The sequence below is a fragment of the Cetorhinus maximus genome, chromosome 12 (assembly GCF_964194155.1).
Source record: "Cetorhinus maximus chromosome 12, sCetMax3.hap1.1, whole genome shotgun sequence".
In the NCBI taxonomy this organism is placed as follows: domain Eukaryota; kingdom Metazoa; phylum Chordata; class Chondrichthyes; order Lamniformes; family Cetorhinidae; genus Cetorhinus; species Cetorhinus maximus.
In genome coordinates, this window is record NC_135890.1 from 105,280,386 (window position 1) to 105,298,299 (window position 17,914).

A 17,914-nucleotide genomic window follows, 5' to 3' on the forward strand; every position below is an offset into this window, starting at 1 on the left:
TTCACTTTTTACTAGTTTGAACCAATGGTCCCTTCTAACTTTATTTAAAGTAATATTCTGGATTTCCTCTTTCCACTTAAATATCTTATCTGCATTGTTATGACCAGGTAAGAAGGGATAAACCTCCTTGGTTCAACCCTCCTCAATTGGTCACAATAAAGGTTTAAGTTTCTTCTTCACAAGGATATGCCCTTTCCAAATCAGAATGTATTTAACTATTTAAGCTGTGAACAATAAGGAGCCAAACAAGGCTTTGAGTCAAAGAAAGAAAGAGCAAATTTATTAACCACTAAACACGAGAAAAATAGTAAAAACACATCAAGCATTCAACCCATATGCAATAATTCGGGCCCTCACACATACAAGTATCAAAACTAAAGGGAGTTAGAGTCCAATAAAAAAAAGTAAAAGAATATATAGATAAGTGTCCTTGGAATGTCCTTGAGGTGTAGATTTTAAATGCTTCGGCCGATTTGGGTCAGCTGGTTGTTTGGATGTGGTCAGATGTAGATGATGTTGCAATTATTATGTGATCTTGATTTGCTGATAGGCTTCTGGTGGAGTTGGCTTCTCTTACCGGATGACATTCTTATTGCAAAAGAGAGAGGGAGAGAAAGCAACCCTTAGCCTGTTGCCTCTTTCTTGACACTGTCTGTGTCATTTGCAATCTCTCTTTAGTGGCTGGGCAGTTTTGCCTTGAAATACTTCACCCATTGTGCATTTCCAAGAGGTTTTGAGTGTGTCTGCCTGTGGCAAACCTTGTTTCAATATCCAGTACTTTGCATTTTTAATGTCTCTTCCTTACATAGTTACAAGTTTTGATCGTTGTCTGGATTATAGGAAATGTCTCTCTCTTCACACTGCCCTGAGGGTGATTTGTTTGTTTCTCACCTACACCTTGGAATGTGGCCTTGCATTTTTAAGCAGTTTGCTCTCAGTTCAAATTACAGAATTTCCAGTCAGTTAAAAGTTGAACAATTATATTTCCCAAAAAGGGGTATAGCCTCATGACAGTATCCATAAAAATTACCTCTTGAGAACCCCTTTGGCACGCTGAACACATCAAAGTTCTCCAGTTTGTCCTCAAAATTCAGGTTCAGGGCACGGGAGATGCACGGATAGATTGGAAACAGGCCAACTTTCAAACATATGTTCATTGTTACTATGCATAGGTTGAGCTCCCTCACTAACAACACTAGGGGTGCAACTGTACCACATGGACTACATGGTTCAAAGCAGCAGCTCACCATCACCTGCTCAATGGCAATTAGGAATGGGCAATAAATGCTGGCTTTGCCAGCAAAGCCTACATCCCAAGAATGAATCCAAAAAAAAATGTTTAATATGAAGTTTACTAAGATTCTTAGGCCTCAAAATAGATAAATATTGGTCAGGACATCAGGGAGAATACCTCTGCACTTCTGCAAATAGTGCCATGCTAGAGGGCAGATAGGCACTCAATTTAATGTCTCATCCAAAAGTTAGCTCCTCTGACACTATAGTACCTCCTCAATGTTGCATTGTGGTATCAACCTAAATTATGGCTAGAATTTTACAAGTCCAGGAAGTCCTGCGACAGGACCGAAAGTGGGTCCCAAGCCTACACAGGCAGACTGTAGAATCCCAGGGATGATTTTACCACTGGCAATTATGAGGCCACTGCCATAACCACCATCAAACTAAGGACAGCAGCCTGCTTCTCAGAGCTGCGGACCCAATCAGAGGGATGGCAGTTCAGCAGTGCCACAGTTAGAGTTGGTCGCTGCTGAGGCTGGAGGGAGGAGAGGGTTCCCTCATAGAAACACAGAATAAGAGGAGGTGATTCAGACCTTCAAGCCAGCATGGCTGATCCTCTATCTCAACACCATACTTCTGCTCTCTCCCCATATCTTTTGTCGCCGTTAAGAGTCCAAAAATCTATTTCCTTCTTAAAAATATATTCAGTGACTTGGCCTCCATAACCTTCTGTGGTAAAGAATTCCAGAGGTTCACCACTCTGAGTGAAGAAGTTTCTCCTCATCTTAGTCCTAAATGGTCTACCCCACATCCTGAGGCTGTGACCCGGTTCTAAGCCCCCCCCAGCCAGAGGAAAAATCATCCTTGCATCCAGTCTATCCATCCCTGTCAGATTTTTATGCCTCAGTGAGATCTCCTCTCATTCTTCTGCACTCCAGTGAATACAGGGCCAGTTGGCCCAATCTCTCCTCATACGAAAATCCTGCCATTCCAGGAATCAGCCTGGTGAACCTTCGCTGCACTCCCTTTCTTAGGTAAGGAGACCAAAACTGCACACAATACTCCAGGTGTGGTCTCACCAAGGCCCTGTACAGCTACAATAAGACATCCTTGTTCCTGTCCTCAAGTCCTCTCGCAATGAAGGCCAACATACCATTTACCCTCTTAACTGCTTGTTGCATCTGCATGCTTGCTTTCAGTGCTTAGTGTACAAGGCCACCCAGGTGCCTTTGTATATCAACGTTTCCAAATCTAGCACTATTTAAATAATACTCAGCCATTCTATTTTTCCTACCAAAGTGGATAACTTCACACTTATCCACGCTATACCATATCTGTCATGTATCTGCCCACTCACTCAACCTGTCTAAATCACCTTGAAGCCTCTTAACACCCTCCCCACTGCTCATATTCCCACCAAGTTTCATGTCATCAGCAAACTTATAAATATTACATTTGGTTCCCTTATCCAAATCATTGATATATATTGCGAATAGCTGGGGCCCAAGCATTGATCCCTGCAGTATCCCACTAGTCACCATCTGCCACTCCGAAAAAGACCCGTTTATTCCTACTCTTTCTTTCCTGTCTGCTAACCAATTCTCAATCCCATGTGCTTTAATTTTGCACACTAGCCGCTTATGTGGGATTTTATCAAAAGCTTTCTGAAAATCCAAAATACACCACATCCACCGGTTCTCCCTTTTCTATTCTGCTAGTTACATCCTCAAAAAACTGCAGTAAGTTGTCAAACATGATTTCCCTTTCATAAATCCACGCTGACTTTATCTAATCCCACTGATATTTTCCAAGTGTCCTGTTTTCACATCCTTTACAATAGACTCTAGCATTTTCCCTACTAGTTATGTTAGGCTAACTGGTCTGTAATTTGCTTTTTTTCTCCCTCCCTCCTTTTTTAAATATCGGGCTACATTTGTCACCTTCCAATCTGCCGGGACTGTTCCAGAAGCTACAGAATTTTGGAAGATGACAACCAACGCATCTGCTATTTCCATGGCCACCTCCTTTAGTGCCCTGGGGTGTAGATCATCAGGCCCTGGGGATTTATCAGCTTTCAGTCCCATTAGTTTCTCCAGCACTCTTGTTTTAGTAATACTAATTTCCCTCAATTCCTCCTTCTCACTAGATCCTTGCTTCCCTAGTATTGCTGGGACATTATTTGCGTCTTCCTCCGAAGACACAACTAAAGTTTTATTTTATGTTTAATTGCTCTACCATTTCCTTGTTTGCTACTATAAATTCTCTCGTTTCGGACTGTAAGGGCATACATTTGTCTTCACTAATCTTTCATTTTTGCCCTCTTTTTATCAATTTCCTGGTCCTCTTTTGCTGAATTCTAAACTACTCCCAATCCTCAGGCTTGCTAGTCTTTCTAGCAACTTTATATGACTCCTCTTTGGATCTAATATTATCCTTAATTTATTTTGTCAGACATGGTTCGGCCACTTTTCCTGTTGTGTTTTTGCAACAGAAAGGAATGTATAACTGCTGCAATGCATACATTGTTCCTTAAATATTAGCCATTGTCTATCCACTTTTAATGAAGTTTCCCAGCTGGTGTGTAACCACCAGAAACGCAACCTGCAGGTGTGCGCACGGTTTCCAGGCAGTGTGCATGATTCCTACATCCTCAGTCAGTCACAGATCCCTGAAGTTGTCCAGGGTCCACAGAAGCTGCAGGGATGGCTCCTCCGGGACAAGGGATACCTGTAGAGGCTGTGGTAGATGACACCCATGCAGCAGCCTCAGACTGCAGCAGAGCGACGGTATGATGAGGCTCATGCTGCAGCTCGCAACTTGGTGGAGCATACCATCGGAATGCTGAAGTTGAGGTTCAGGTGCCTGGACCGGTCTGGTGGAGCCCTGCAATACAGTCTACAGAGGGTGTCACGCATCATCTTCGTCTGCTGTGCCCTTTACAACCTGGTGCTGCAATGGGGAGATGAGCTGGCTGAGGAGGAGATGGAGGAGCTGGAAGTCTCCTCCAATAAGGAGGGCGCCGACAGCAATGAGCATGAGGAGGTCCCCGGAGGTGGCGATGACAGGGGTGAGGCCCTCGCATTGGTAGATGAGGCAAGCACACTTGGGAGGCCCTCATAGCTGCAGGATTTGTGGAGGATGACGACGACATACAGTGAGGTGACCCTATAGATCCTCACGCTGCATCTGTGAACATTTGACTTCTATCTGGCTTACAGCAGCGTGAATACCCTCTGTGAGAATGCTCCTGTCATGGAGACACAGTGGAGACCCTAATGGTCACTCGATTGCAGGAGGATGATGATGACATGCAGTGAGGACACTTCATAAATCTTCACATAGCCTCAGGGAATATCTGACTCCTGTCTGGCCAAGGGCAGCTCATTTGCGCTCTATGATCAAGGTCATATCATAGAGTCGCAGTCATGAAACTTTAGAAGTATCTGATCCTTTGTCTGGCCTCAGCACCTAAGCCCTTCAGGAGCACGGCATCAGTGGTCACAGATACTGAAGAGATGAGGGTCAGCTCCACCTTAAAAGGTGCTGAGAGCACACAGAGAGAATAAGAGAACTCTGTGGCACCTGCCCACTACATTCTGGCAACAATGACAAGCAGCGCTGAGGTGCAGGCATTGGTAATGTTTCCAGGGAGTGAGAGGCCGGAACATCACTTTGGTCTGAAGCTTGCACATAGCACAGGGAAGAGGCACTGGACTGAGATACCTGCCTTTACCTTGTACAGGAAGGTTTCACATCTGAGTGACAAGAACACTTGCTCATGAGAACAAGGAGCCACAGACAGGGTGACATTCTTGGGAGTTTATTGATGAGAGTAAACATTGTACAAGTGATTAACACCTTTGCCTAGGCTATGCAACCAATTCTCCTTAACTTTCCTAATCCTGCCACTACGTCTTGGATACCCACAGCGGAGATGGAGGCAGCCTGCTGACTGCTACACCTGTCTGTGATGACCTTGGCGGGTGTCCTCTGAAGGGCCCAGGCCTGGCTCCAGCCTGCTTTCGGGGCTCTGCTGTGAGACAGTGGCACCATCCTCAGCCTGTGGAGCTGGAGCTGCTGAGGTCACAGGGAGAGAGGATTTGGACGGGCACAGTCATCTGGGTGGATGGCCCGGAGTGTGCATCTGCTGATCCTCCTCCCTATGGTTGCCCGTGGCGCTAGGCTGACTCCTTGAGGGGAAGGGTTAGCTGGATTGAGACCTAGCTGCCCGGCAACCCTCTCGTGTACACACTGTTGGAGGCCAACTGGAGCATCAGCGATGGAGTTGATCCAATGCAGCAATGCAGAAGTGACGTCCTGGGCCAAGGTCTCCGTGGCGGCTGCCATCCTACCAGTGTTGACCTTGGTGCATTGGCATGCTGGTGCTATCACGTCAACTCCTCCATCGTGCCTTGCAATCTGAGGAGTGCAGTGGACATCCCTTCCTGATGTTCCCGAGCTTGACTTTGCAGCTCCAGCAACTGTGACATGAAGCAGCCCAGAGGCTCGCCATCTGACTTGAACTCAGCAAATTTCTGACCTCCAGCAGTCCGCCGAGTGCCAGGTGAGTCCCTGCCGCCGCTTGTTGTGGGTCCGACAGTGCGATATGCTCACCAGATTGTGATCCTGAAGCTATTCTAAAGCTAGGACCCACCGAGGTTTGTGTCTCTGCACTGGTGGAGGGTGTGGGTGAGCACTGTGACGGGACTTCAAGGAGGGTACCTTCCGATTTCTCTTCAGAGGTTTCATCACGGCTTGATTGGAGGCCCTGGGTCATGGACTCCATCGGCTGTTTCCCAGATGTCCCTGCGGAAGCAAGGAGAGAAAATTAGTGCATGGCAGTGGTCCGTGTAACAGGACACATTACTTATAGCATGGTTGTATGATGTATGTTGCACTGCTGGACCCTCACTTGGTACAGCACCACTGCCCTTACCATCAGCACAGGCTGGTCCAGATCATTGCCAGCCAGCTGGATGGTTTTCAAAGTCCATGAGGACCTTGATTTCAGGCATTCCTCCACCAGTTTGCGACCTCTCCATGTTCTTGTTTGCCTGCTTGTCCTGCTTAGAGATGGGAGAGTGTAAGCAGGACGCCTGCCAGGCCAGATGAAAAGTATGCTTGGCCTGTATGGGTGGTGAGTGGTCCCATGGATGGGATGAGGACAATGACGGGGAGTGAGAGAGAGTGAATGGTGATGTCTCATGAGCTGGCAGTGAGTGCGATCCCCATGGATGTGTGATGGGTTTGAGAGTGAGAGAGTTGAGAGTGATGAGAAGAGTGACTTACCCTGGCGGAAGAAATCATTCATCCTCTTGTGGGACTGGGTGGCGGTCCTCTTTTGGAGGGCATTGGCGCTGACCACCGCTTCCCAAGCTGGGTTAGTGAGGGTGCTACCCATCTTGCGGCCAGAGCTGGAATAGAGGGCATCCCGGCGGGACTCCACGGCATCCAAAAGGCATTCCCAGTGATGCATGGCTGAACCCGGGGGACTGAAGTTTTTTTGCCTTTCAGGGCCATGTCTTCTTTGCAGCAGTCATCGTCTGGAAGCACTGAGATGTAGGCGCATGGCTGGACTTTAAATATGGTGCCCAGTGTAATGAAGCAGTGAGGTAATGGCGGGCGGGCGAATGAAAGCCTGCCCGCCATGGAAATGCGTGTTTCCTGGGAGCGCATAAATAATGTGGCAGGTTTGGGATGATAGGGTGTGAAAACCCACCCCCACACAATGCAAATCTGGGGCTATTCCGCCCCAAGGATGGGATTTTCCGGCCCTGCCTGTTGCCAGGATCATCAGGTCCCACCGAAAGTCAATGGACTTTTGGCTGGGCTGCCAAACCTGTCACGACAGGGCCATAAAATTCTGGCCGAAGACTCCCCACCCCTCCCCGGGAACCTGCTGGGAGGCCATCTCGATAAACCCATGCTGCAGGAGCTCGTTCTGTCACTAGTAAAATTCTTGTGGGGTGGGCTAGAAGCTTCCCGCCCAACACATTCCATCATTTTACGAGCCATTTTGCCTTCCAGTTCATCTTCAAAGGACTGGTAAAATTCAGCCCTATCTGCTCAAATATCTGGAATGGAAGTTGAACACACAACCTTTTGATTCAGAGGAGAGCGTTACCACTGATTCTGACCTTCCCTGGGGTTATTCCATGTAATTACTCTTTAACCTATACAATAGTCTTTCCAATACTAACAGAAAATAGTCAACTTTATTGTTCCTACCATGTTTTGAAAAGCAATTCTAGAAGGAGCAAAGTCTTTGTCAGAAACATTATATCAATAACTTTCTCCTGCATTGCTTTTTTTTTCGAAATATTTAATTCACATTTTTTCCAGGTAGGTGAAAGATATAGTATATCATAATATCTGGGAGATCACAAAAGATTGTATTATATTAGGGTTCAAATGGCTGTCTTCATTACTTGTTGTTAATCCTCTTACTTAAAGTCATCAGAAACCTCTCGACTAAATTATATTTTTAAAATACATTTTATGTACATAACTAGAAACAAAACAGCTGATTATACTGTCATTAAAAGTACAAATGAATCAAAGGCCAGAGAATATACTATATCTTCGATGGATTCTAGCTTCCCTCAAATATTTTCCTGGAACATGCATTTCATGCTGAATTCTAGCACAATATCCACTAAACTTTTAAATTCCCAATTACATTCAGAAACCGAACTATTTTACCCATACATTTCTAGCTGTGAAATTGAAAGTGACTTACACATATGCACACTGCAACTAGTAAATATTAGTTTTTTTTATTCCCTGCCAGGAAGAGTTAAAATATGAATCTTTACCTTGTGCAGTCTTCAAAAAGAATTGCATTTAACACCTCTGTCATACCTTATAGATGCAACATTGACACCATCTTGAGTGTTGCAAAAATATCATTTTGACATTTTACTGTCGCTTCTCCATGTAAATACATGAGACACAAAGAACTGGGGAGGAAAAACAAACAATTAAAACCTGCTGACATTTAGTAATAAATCTCTGATACAAATTGCTTAACAGTAAAAGCAATTTATTCCTTAAATGTATTTAAATATTTCCAAACCTGGCATTAAAACAAAAGTTGGTTGAAGTTTTTTTTCCCAAAAATTGGGCAGAACTAATGAAAGATTATTGACCTTAAATTTAAATTCATTTCTCTCTCCATAGATGCTACCCGACCCGCTGAGTATTTCCAGCATTTCTGTTTTTATTTCAGATTTCTAGCATCTGCAATATTTTTTTCTCGACCCTGAAACTATCTCAGTGTGAAAGAGTTACAAGACGACAAACCAATGCCTCTATAGCATACTGAAACACAAATTGGAACAAGTTGTCCATTGTACAGATCAAACGATGGGGATAATTCTGGGCCTTGCACACAGTTTCAGTCATCCTACTTCAAAAAGCATACTGATGCTTTACAAAACATTCAGAGGAGAATAACTACCATGAACTAAGGGGACTAACTTAGCTAGCGATTTACATTGGACACCAAGCATAAGATCATAAACACACACAAAACTAGCACTACTTGACTTTAGCAATAACAGAAGTAGGGAAGGAACAAAGTCGGGAATAAGAAAAGGCCATTCAGTCCATCATGCTAGCTCCACGCAGCATTCCTTTCACAGATTCTGTCTCTTCGGCCACCTGCCAACAGTCACTAATCTGATCTTTTGTTCTACTTTTCATTGAAAAAAAATCAAAAATCATTCTGTGCCATCAATATCTCCAAAATTCTAGCATTCTTTAAAGTAAATATGACAGGTGGTGGTCAGGGTAATTGTGATGGAAGCCCACCAGGAAAATAATATACAGAAGTTGGAATATGCTTGATTAGTTAAGTAGCCTTTTCTTACTTATATATTTAGTTATCTTCCTTGACCTCCGACAATCATACAAAGAATTAAATAGAGTATACAATGTAGGAACAGGCCATTCAGCCAAACAGTCCATGTTCCTCCTCCCATTTTTCTTCATTCAACATGAGCAGCTTAACCCTCTATTGCCTTCCCCCACATATGCTTATCTAGTCTCCCCTTAAAACAAAAGCTATGATACTTGTCTCAATTACTTCCTGTGTGATGAAGAATTATGATGTGGTGCATAAAATATGGAAAATCATTTTTTCTTTGTTTTGAAATAATAGTTGGTGTGTTATAAAGTTTTGATTTAAAGAAAAAGGGAAATCTGTGAATGTTATATTAATTGTATTAAGATTAGGAATCCACAGGTGAAGGGCATTCATTGATTAAGTACGTTGAGTACTCTGGGACACTGAGGAGTTGGTGAGGGAGGAGGCAGACATATATTGCATTCTGTAAATAAGTCTAGTATTTAGGTAAAAGATTAGTGTCTGGTTTCCTATTTCACCATGGGGCTTCAGAAGGAATTAACAGACTACTCCTATTATTATTTCTTGTCTTTATCCACAAGGATTCTATTTCTGTCTTTTTCCCCACAGCCATAATTATCTCTAATAAGCACAGTTACTCCATTTCCCCTTTTACGCTCTCTATCTTCTCTAAATGTTATACCCAGCAATATTTAATTCCCAGTCCTGATTTTTCTGTAGCCCTGGCTCAGTAGTCACGAGTATATTTGTTGCCTCCAATTCGCCTGTTCTATTACGGACACTATTCATTGCTGTACAGTTTACCTCATTGTTAGTAGCAATTCCTCTTACTTTATTTTTGCATCATCTTTTTACAACCCTGTTCCTTTTATTCCCTGGCCATTTATGTCCTTCCTTAGCTTCCTCATCCAATGCCCTCCTTCCCCCCCGTTTTTTTTTACTTTTTCGAGCCTTGTTTCATTTCTTGCAGATCTCTCCCCATGCATCACACCCTCCATCTCACTAGTTTAAAGTTTTTGCCAATTCCCTTTTTACCCTTAGGTGAGCAAAAGACTGCAGATGCTGGAAATCTGAAATAAAAGCAGAAAATGCTGGAAAAACTCAGCAGGTCTGACAGCATCTGTGGAGAGAGAAACAGTTAATGTTTCGAGTCTGTATGACCCTTCTTCAGAGCTGAAGAGAAGCAGAAATGTGATGAAATGTATACTGTTTAAGGGGGGTTGGAGCAAGTGAAGCTGGATAGAAGGCCAGCAATAAGTGAGGGCTAAGGAGAGATTGACAAAGAAGTCATGCACGAAAAGACAAAGTGAGTGTTAATAGTAGTAGCACTGGCTAAAGGAGGTGCTGATAGTGATATTAAGGTAAGAAAGCAGAATGTGTTAATAGCAGACCAAGGGTAAGCACTCTGTGAAAGAACAACATGGAACAAATACAAGCCATTGTTTCCAGGACTGTTACTGACCTCATCTCCTCTGGAGATCTTCCTTCCACAGCTTCCAACCTGATAGTCTCCCAACTTCGGACGGCCCGCTTCTACTTCCTACCCAAAATCCACAAACAGGACTGTCCCGGCAGACCGATCGTGTCAGCCTGTTCCTGCCCCACGGAACTCATTTCTTGCTATCTTGACTCCATTCTCTCTCCCCTTGTCCAGTCCCTTCCCACCTACATCCGTGATTCCTCTGACACCCTACATCATATCAACAATTTCCAGTTCCCTGGCCCCAACTGCCTCCTCTTCACCACGGACGTCCAATCCCTCTACACCTCCATCCCCCACCGGGATGGTCTGATGGCTCTCTGCTTCTTCCTCGAACAGAGGCCCAAACAATCCCCATCCACCACTACTCTCCTCCATCTGGCTGAACTTGTTCTCACACTGAACAATTTCTCCTTTAACTCCTCTCACTTCCTCCAAATAAAAGGTGTGGCTATGGGTACCCGCATGGGCCCCAGTTATGCCTGTCTCTTTATGGGGTATGTGGAACATTCCTTGTTCCAGTCCTACTCCGGCCCCCTCCCACAACTCTTTCTCCGGTACATCGATGATTACTTCGGTGCTGCTTCATGCTCTCGCCTGGACCTGGAAAAATTTATTAATTTTGCTTCCAACTTCCACCCCTCCATCATTTTCACATGGTCCATCTCTGACACTTCCCTTCCCTTCTTTGACCTCTCTGTCTCAATTTCTGGTGATAGACTGTCTACCAATATCCATTACAAGCCTACCGACTCCCTCAGCTGCCTCGACTACAGCTCCTCACACCCCGCTTCCTGTAAGGACTCCATCCCATTCTCTCAGTTCCTTCGCCTCCGTCGCATCTGTTCTGATGATGCCACTTTCAAAAACAGTTCCTCTGACATGTCTTCCTTCTTCCTTAACTGAGGAGGTTGACAGGGCCCTCAACTGTGTCTGGCCCATCTCCCGCGCATCTGCCCTCACACCTTCCTCTCCCTCCCAGAAACATGATAGGGTCCCCCTTGTCCTCACTTATCACCCCACCAGCCTCCGCATTCAAAGGATCATCCTCCGCCATTTCCGCCAACCACCAAACACATCTTTCCTTCACCCCCCGGCGGCATTCCGCAGGGATCATTCCCTCCGGGACACCCTGGTTCACTCCTCCATCACCCCCTACACCTCAACCCCCTCCCATGGCACCTTCCCATGCAACCGCAGAAGGTGCAACACCTGCCCCTTTATTTCCCCTCTCCTCACCGTCCAAGGGCCCAAACACTCCTTTCAAGTGAAGTAGCACTTCACTTCCCTCAATTTAGTCTACTGCATTCGTTGCTCCCAATGCGGTTTCCTCTACACTGGAGCGACCAAACACAGACTGGGTGACCGCTTTGCAGAACACCTTCGGTCTGTCCGCAGGCATCACCCAGACATCCCTGTCGCTTGCCATTTCAACACTCCACCTTGCTCTCATGCCCACATGTCCGTCCTTGGCTTGCTGCATTGTTCCAGTGAAGCTCAATGCAAACTGGAGGAACAGCACCTCATCTTCCGACTAGGCACTTTACAGCCTTCCGGACTGAATATTGAGTTCAACAACTTTAGATCATGAACTCTCTCCTCCAACCCCACCCACTTTCCGATTCCCCCCCTTTTTTTCCCAATAATTTATATAGATTTTTCTTTTCCCACCTATTTCCATTATTTTTAAATGTATTTCCATCCATTGTTTTATCTCTACCTTTTAGTCTTTTTTGATTCCTTCACTCCACCCCACCCCCACTAAGGCTATCTGTACCTTGCTTGTCCATTCTACCCTTAATTAGCACATTCCTTAGATAATATCACCACCTCCAACACCTCTTTGTTCTTTTGTCTGTGACATCTTTTGGTTATCTCCACCTATCACTGGCCCTCTATCCAGCTCTACCTGTCCCCCCCACCCCCTAAACCAGCTTATATTTCACCTCTCTTCTATTTTTACTCAGTTCTGTTGAAGGGTCATTCGGCATCGAAATGTTAACTGTGTTCCTCTCCGCAGATGCTGCCAGACCTGCTGAGTTTTTCCAGGTATTTTTGTTTTTGTTATGGAACAAATAACAGATGGCCCTTTTGGGGGTAGGGGGGTGGGGAGAGGGGTGATGGTTGGGGAAAAAGGATAGAAATGGGGATAAAAAGGGGCTAAAACAATGCATAAATGGATAAAAATGAAAATAAAGTGGATAAAAAATTAAAATAAATTTAAAAATCAAGGAGATTAAAAAAAGGGGTGAAGATAAAGGAGAGTGTTCATGGTCTGAAATTGTTGAACTCAATGTTAAGTCTGTAAAGTCCGAAGGCTGTAAAGTGCCTAATCAGAAGATGAGGTACTGTTCACCCAGTTTGCTTTGAGTTTTATTGGAACACTGCTGCAGGCCAAGGATGGACCTGTGGGCATTACAGCAGGATGGTGTGTTGAAATGGCAAGCGACAGGAAGGACTGGGTCATGCTTGCAGACAGACCAAAGATGTTCCACAAAGCGGTCACCCAGTTTGCATTTGGTTCCCTCAATGTAGAGGAGACTGCAATGGGAGCAGTCCCAATTGAAGGAAGTGCAAGTGAAGCACTGCTTCACCCAGAAGGAGTGTTTGGGCCTTTGGATGGTGAGGAGGGGGAGGTAAAGGGGTAGGTGTTGCATCTTGCAGGCTAGGGTACCCACATGGGTCCTAGTTATGCCTGCCATTTTATAGGGTATGTGGAACATTCCTGTTCCAGTCCTATTCTGGCCCCCTTCTGAAAATCTTCTCTCGGTACATTGACAACTGTTTCAGTGCCGCTTCATACTACTACATAACTCGAAAAAGTTACCAATTTTGCTTCCAATTTCCACCCCTCTATCACTTTCACATGGTCCATCTCCGACACTTCCCTTCCTTGACCTGTTTCCATTTCTGGTGATAGACTGTCCACCAATATTCATTACAAGCCCACCGACTGCCACAGTTACCTCGACTACAGCTCCTCACATCCTGCTTCCTCTAAGGGCTCCATCCCATTCTCTCAGTTCCTTTGCCTCTGTCACATCTGTTCTGATGATGCCACCTTCAAAAACGACGCCTGACATGTCTTCCTTCTTCCTTAACCAAGATTTCCCACCCACTGTGGTTGACAGGGCCCTCAACCGTGTCCGACCAATCTCTTGCACCTCTGCCCTCACACCTTCCCCTCCCTTCCAGAACCATGATAGGGTCCCCCTTGTTCCCACTTTTACCCCACCAGCCCCGCATTCAAAGGATCATCCTCTGCCATTTCCTCCAACTCCAGCATGATGCCGCCCCAAAACACATCTCCCCCTCAGCACCCCGTCAGCATTCCGTCGGGACCATTCCCTCCGGACACCCTGGTCCACTCCTCCATCACTCCCAACACCTCATCTCCTTCCTACGGCACCTTCCCATGCAATCGCATAAGGTGCAACACCTGCCCCTTTACCTCCTCACAGTCCAAGGCCCAAACACTCCTTTTGGGTGAAGCAGTGCTCCACTTGCACCTCCTTCAATTTGGTCTACTGTATTCATTGCTCCCAATGCGGTCTCCTCTACATTGGGCAGACCAAACACAGACTGGGTGACCGCTTTGCGGAACACCTTCAATCTGGCTGCAAGCATGACCCAGACCTTCCTGTCACTTGCTATTTCAACACACCCTCCTGCTCTCATGCCTAGATGTCCGTCCTTGACCTGACCTGCTGCAATGCTTCAATGGAGGAGCCCAACACAAACTGGAGGAACAGCACCACGTCTTCTGATTAGGCACGTTACGGCCTTCCGGACTTAACATTGAGTTCAACAATTTCAGGCCATGAACTCTCTCCACTATCTTCACCCCTTTTTTAAAAATGTTATATATATTTTTTATCCATTTATTTTCATTTTTAATCATTTGTTTATTTTTTCCCCCCTTTTTCCATCCTTCTTCCCCAACCACCGTCCCGTCCCCCCCACCCCACCCCCCAAAAAGGGCCATCTGTTACTTGTTCCATGTTGTTCTTTCACAGAGTACTTACCCTTGTTCTGCTATTAACACATTGTGCTTTCTTACCTTTATTCCACTATCAGCGTGGTCACAGTGGAAGCATTGAGATAAGTGTTAAATAGGCACAATTAGGCACCATTGGCATACAGGTGGAAACTAGCACTATGTTTATACACGATATCCCTAAGGGGTGATGTGTACACAAGGAAGAGAAGGAGGGCTAAGGATGGATTCTTGGGGAACTCCAAAAATGATGCAGCAGGGATGGTAAGAGAAGCCACTGTTGCAGATGTTCTGGCAGCCACTGATAACATTGGCTCCAAGCTAGGTCAGTCCCACCTGAATGGAGGACAGGATATGGAGGAGGATTAGTCACCAGTATCAAAGACTCAGAGAGAGCTTAAGATGGGCTAATCCACCATGGTGAAAAAGGTACGGAGAAGATTATTTATGACTTTGGTTTGGGCCATTTAGATGCGGTGGGAAAGGCAGAAATCTGATTACAGAAATTCAAACAATGGGTTACGAAGTATTTGGCAACAACATGCTCAAAGACTTGAGAAGAAAGGGAGATTGGAGACAGGATGGTGGCATGCAAGGACAGTGGGGTTGAGGATGGTTTTTTTGAGGAGGCAAAATGATGATAATGTTTTCAACTAGTAGTACAGTGGTTGAAGAGAGGGAGTCATTTACAATGTTACATAAGGGTCTGGCAAGAATCTAGATGCTTAGCAATAGCATTGAGGGAGCAGCAGGTGGGTCTCATGAACAATGAGTTCAGGGAGGCCATTTAGGGAGGTGGAAGAGAACCTAAAGAGATAAGGGCTCAGGATCCTGGGAGTGGGGTAAGAAGGAATCATGACTGCCAACACCTGAGAGCTACTTCAACAAAGTTAGAATGATGCCCGTGCTGAGTGATTAAGTCAAAACATTCAAAATGATATTGTTGAGTACAAAGACTGGAAGTGATTTGTATAACTGTTAATATAGCAGACTGAACAGCAAAAGATGTGGTCAATGATTTCTTTGCATCTGGATTAATGAACTGAAACTACAGCCTCCTCTTTGGGTAACTGCAAAAGCAAGTGAGTGATTAGGTTAAAGTAAAGGGGCTAATGAAACAGTTCAAAACAATCAAAGACAATAGGTTATTGACACCTCGCCTAATATCTAATCTTGTAGATAACTTGATAGAGATTGATTGCCATAGTTAACAACTCAATCATCATTCTACTATGTGACTACTAATATGGTGGAAGGTTACCTAGATAGATCATGGTCTTTTTTCATCTACCAAATTCCAATAATCCTGTTTTCTCACAAATTCAGATTATAGGTTACCTGCAAGTTATTTTCTGCTGCCATAAGAAAGTCATTTTTTGTTTTGTCAATTGGAGCACAATGGAATGTTACTTAAAGTTTGCAAACACCAAGTAGCCTTTAGATATACTTTCAAGATGCTCCTGAAAAATTGAAATATAGTACCAAACTTTAAACTAATCAAGGTACCTACAAATAACCTTGTTTTCATTAATGCATCTTAAATCATGCTAAAAATAGCACACAATGAGCTGTCCAGAATCAAACTACGACAAATGAAAACGTGTGATAGGTATTGATTTGGAGATACAAGTTATTTTAGTTATCCTGTACACAGTGTTCTCTTCAAGGTCAAAAGTGCATCTTGCTGCCCTCAAACTATTTTTTTTAATAAAACTACAGATTTAAATAAAATCTGGTACATCTCCCGTGTTCACTAAGGTCATAAACAAAGAACTTTCATAGAAAGATATTATGGGGAATCAATTCCAAGTAAGAAACAGGAAAAATGTCAATTTAGCGTAATGCTGTCTGCAGCACGAAAAGTACTTTCCAACAGTAAGCCTGTTGTGTGAGATCACAGCTATCAAAGCTGGTCAGAGTAAACAATGCAATGGAGTTTGTGAAGTTTATAACAGTGTATTTTTCGGTCAATCACACATGTATACACAACATAGTAGGAGACAGAGTGGCAAAGAGGTCATAGGTAGGCAATTATATTATGCCTACTTGGAATCCCAAAGAACAAACAACATAGTGCCTTTAATATGGTAAAATGTCCTAAGGGTTTTCACAGGAGCACAAAATTTGGCAAAAAAGCCAAGACATCATCATTAGGAATTAATTGCTTGGTCAAAAAGATAAGTTGAAAGAAGCATCGCCAAGGAGTAGAGAGATGTGGAGAGCTGGGCAAGTTTAGGGAAGGAATTCCAGAACTTAGGGTGGCACAGCCTCCAATAGTTGAGCAAAGAAAGCAGGAGACAGTGGATGCATTGGTGATCATCTTCCGAGAAGTGGATGCATTGGTGGTCATCTTTTGAGATTCTATAGACTCTGGAACAGTTCCTACAGATTGATGGGTAGCTAATGTAACCCCACTATTTAAAAAGGGAAGTAGAGAGAAAACAGGGAATTATAGACCAGTCAGCCTGACGTCAGTAGTGGGGAAAATTCTAGAGTCCATTAAAAAAGATTTAATAGCTGACCACTCGGAAAACAGTGGCAGAATCGGACACAGTCAGCATGGATTTACGAAAGGGAAATCATGCTTGCCAAATCTTCTGGAATTTTTCGAGGATGTAACTAGTAGAGTTGATGAGGCGGGGAGCCAGTGGATGTGGTTTAGCTGGACTTCCAGAAGGCTTTCGACAAAGTCCCACTTAAGAGATTAGTGTGTAAAATTAAAGCTCATGGGATTGGGGATAGTGTATTGAGATGGATAGAAAACTGGTTGGCAGATAGGAAACAAAGAGTAGGAATAAACGGGTCTTTTTCTGAGTGGCAGGCAGTGACTAGTGGGGTACTGCAGGGACCGGTGCTGGGACCCCAGCTATTCACAATATATATTAATGATTTAGATGAGGGAACTAAATGTAATATCTCCAAATTTACAGATGACACAAAGCTGGGTGGGAGAGTGAGCTGTGAGGAGGATACAGAGATGCTTCACTTGGACAAGCTGAGTGAGTGGGCAAATGCATGGCAGATGCAGTATAATGCGGATAAATGTGAGGTTATCCACTTTGGTAACAAAAACAGGAAGGCAGATTATTATCTGAATGGCTACAAATTGAGAGAGGGGAATGTGCAACAAGACCTGGGTGTCCTCGTACACCAGTTGTTGAAGGTGCAGCAGGCGGTAAAGAAGGCAAATGGTATGTTGGCCTTCATAGCGAGAGGATTCGAGTACAGGAGCAGGGATGTCTTGCTGCAATTATACAGGACCTTGGTGAGACCACACCTGGAATATTGTGTGCAGTTTTGGTCTCCTTATCTGCTATAGAGGGAGTGCAGCGAA

General features: G+C 44.5%; 1 protein-coding gene across 2 annotated transcripts in view; it reads right to left on the bottom strand.

Moving 5' to 3' along the window:
• LOC144687784 (protein-tyrosine sulfotransferase 2-like) overlaps positions 1-17,914 on the bottom strand; it is a 113,675-nt gene that overhangs the window by 46,761 nt on the left and 49,000 nt on the right. Inside the window, exon 3 of one of the 2 annotated variants that reach the window (XM_078554288.1) lies at positions 8,098-8,195. The gene's annotated coding sequence lies outside the window, so the exon portion shown is untranslated. Of the gene's footprint in view, positions 1-8,051; positions 8,196-17,914 lie in introns of both variants that reach the window. The other variant, XM_078554287.1, reaches the window with a different exon arrangement.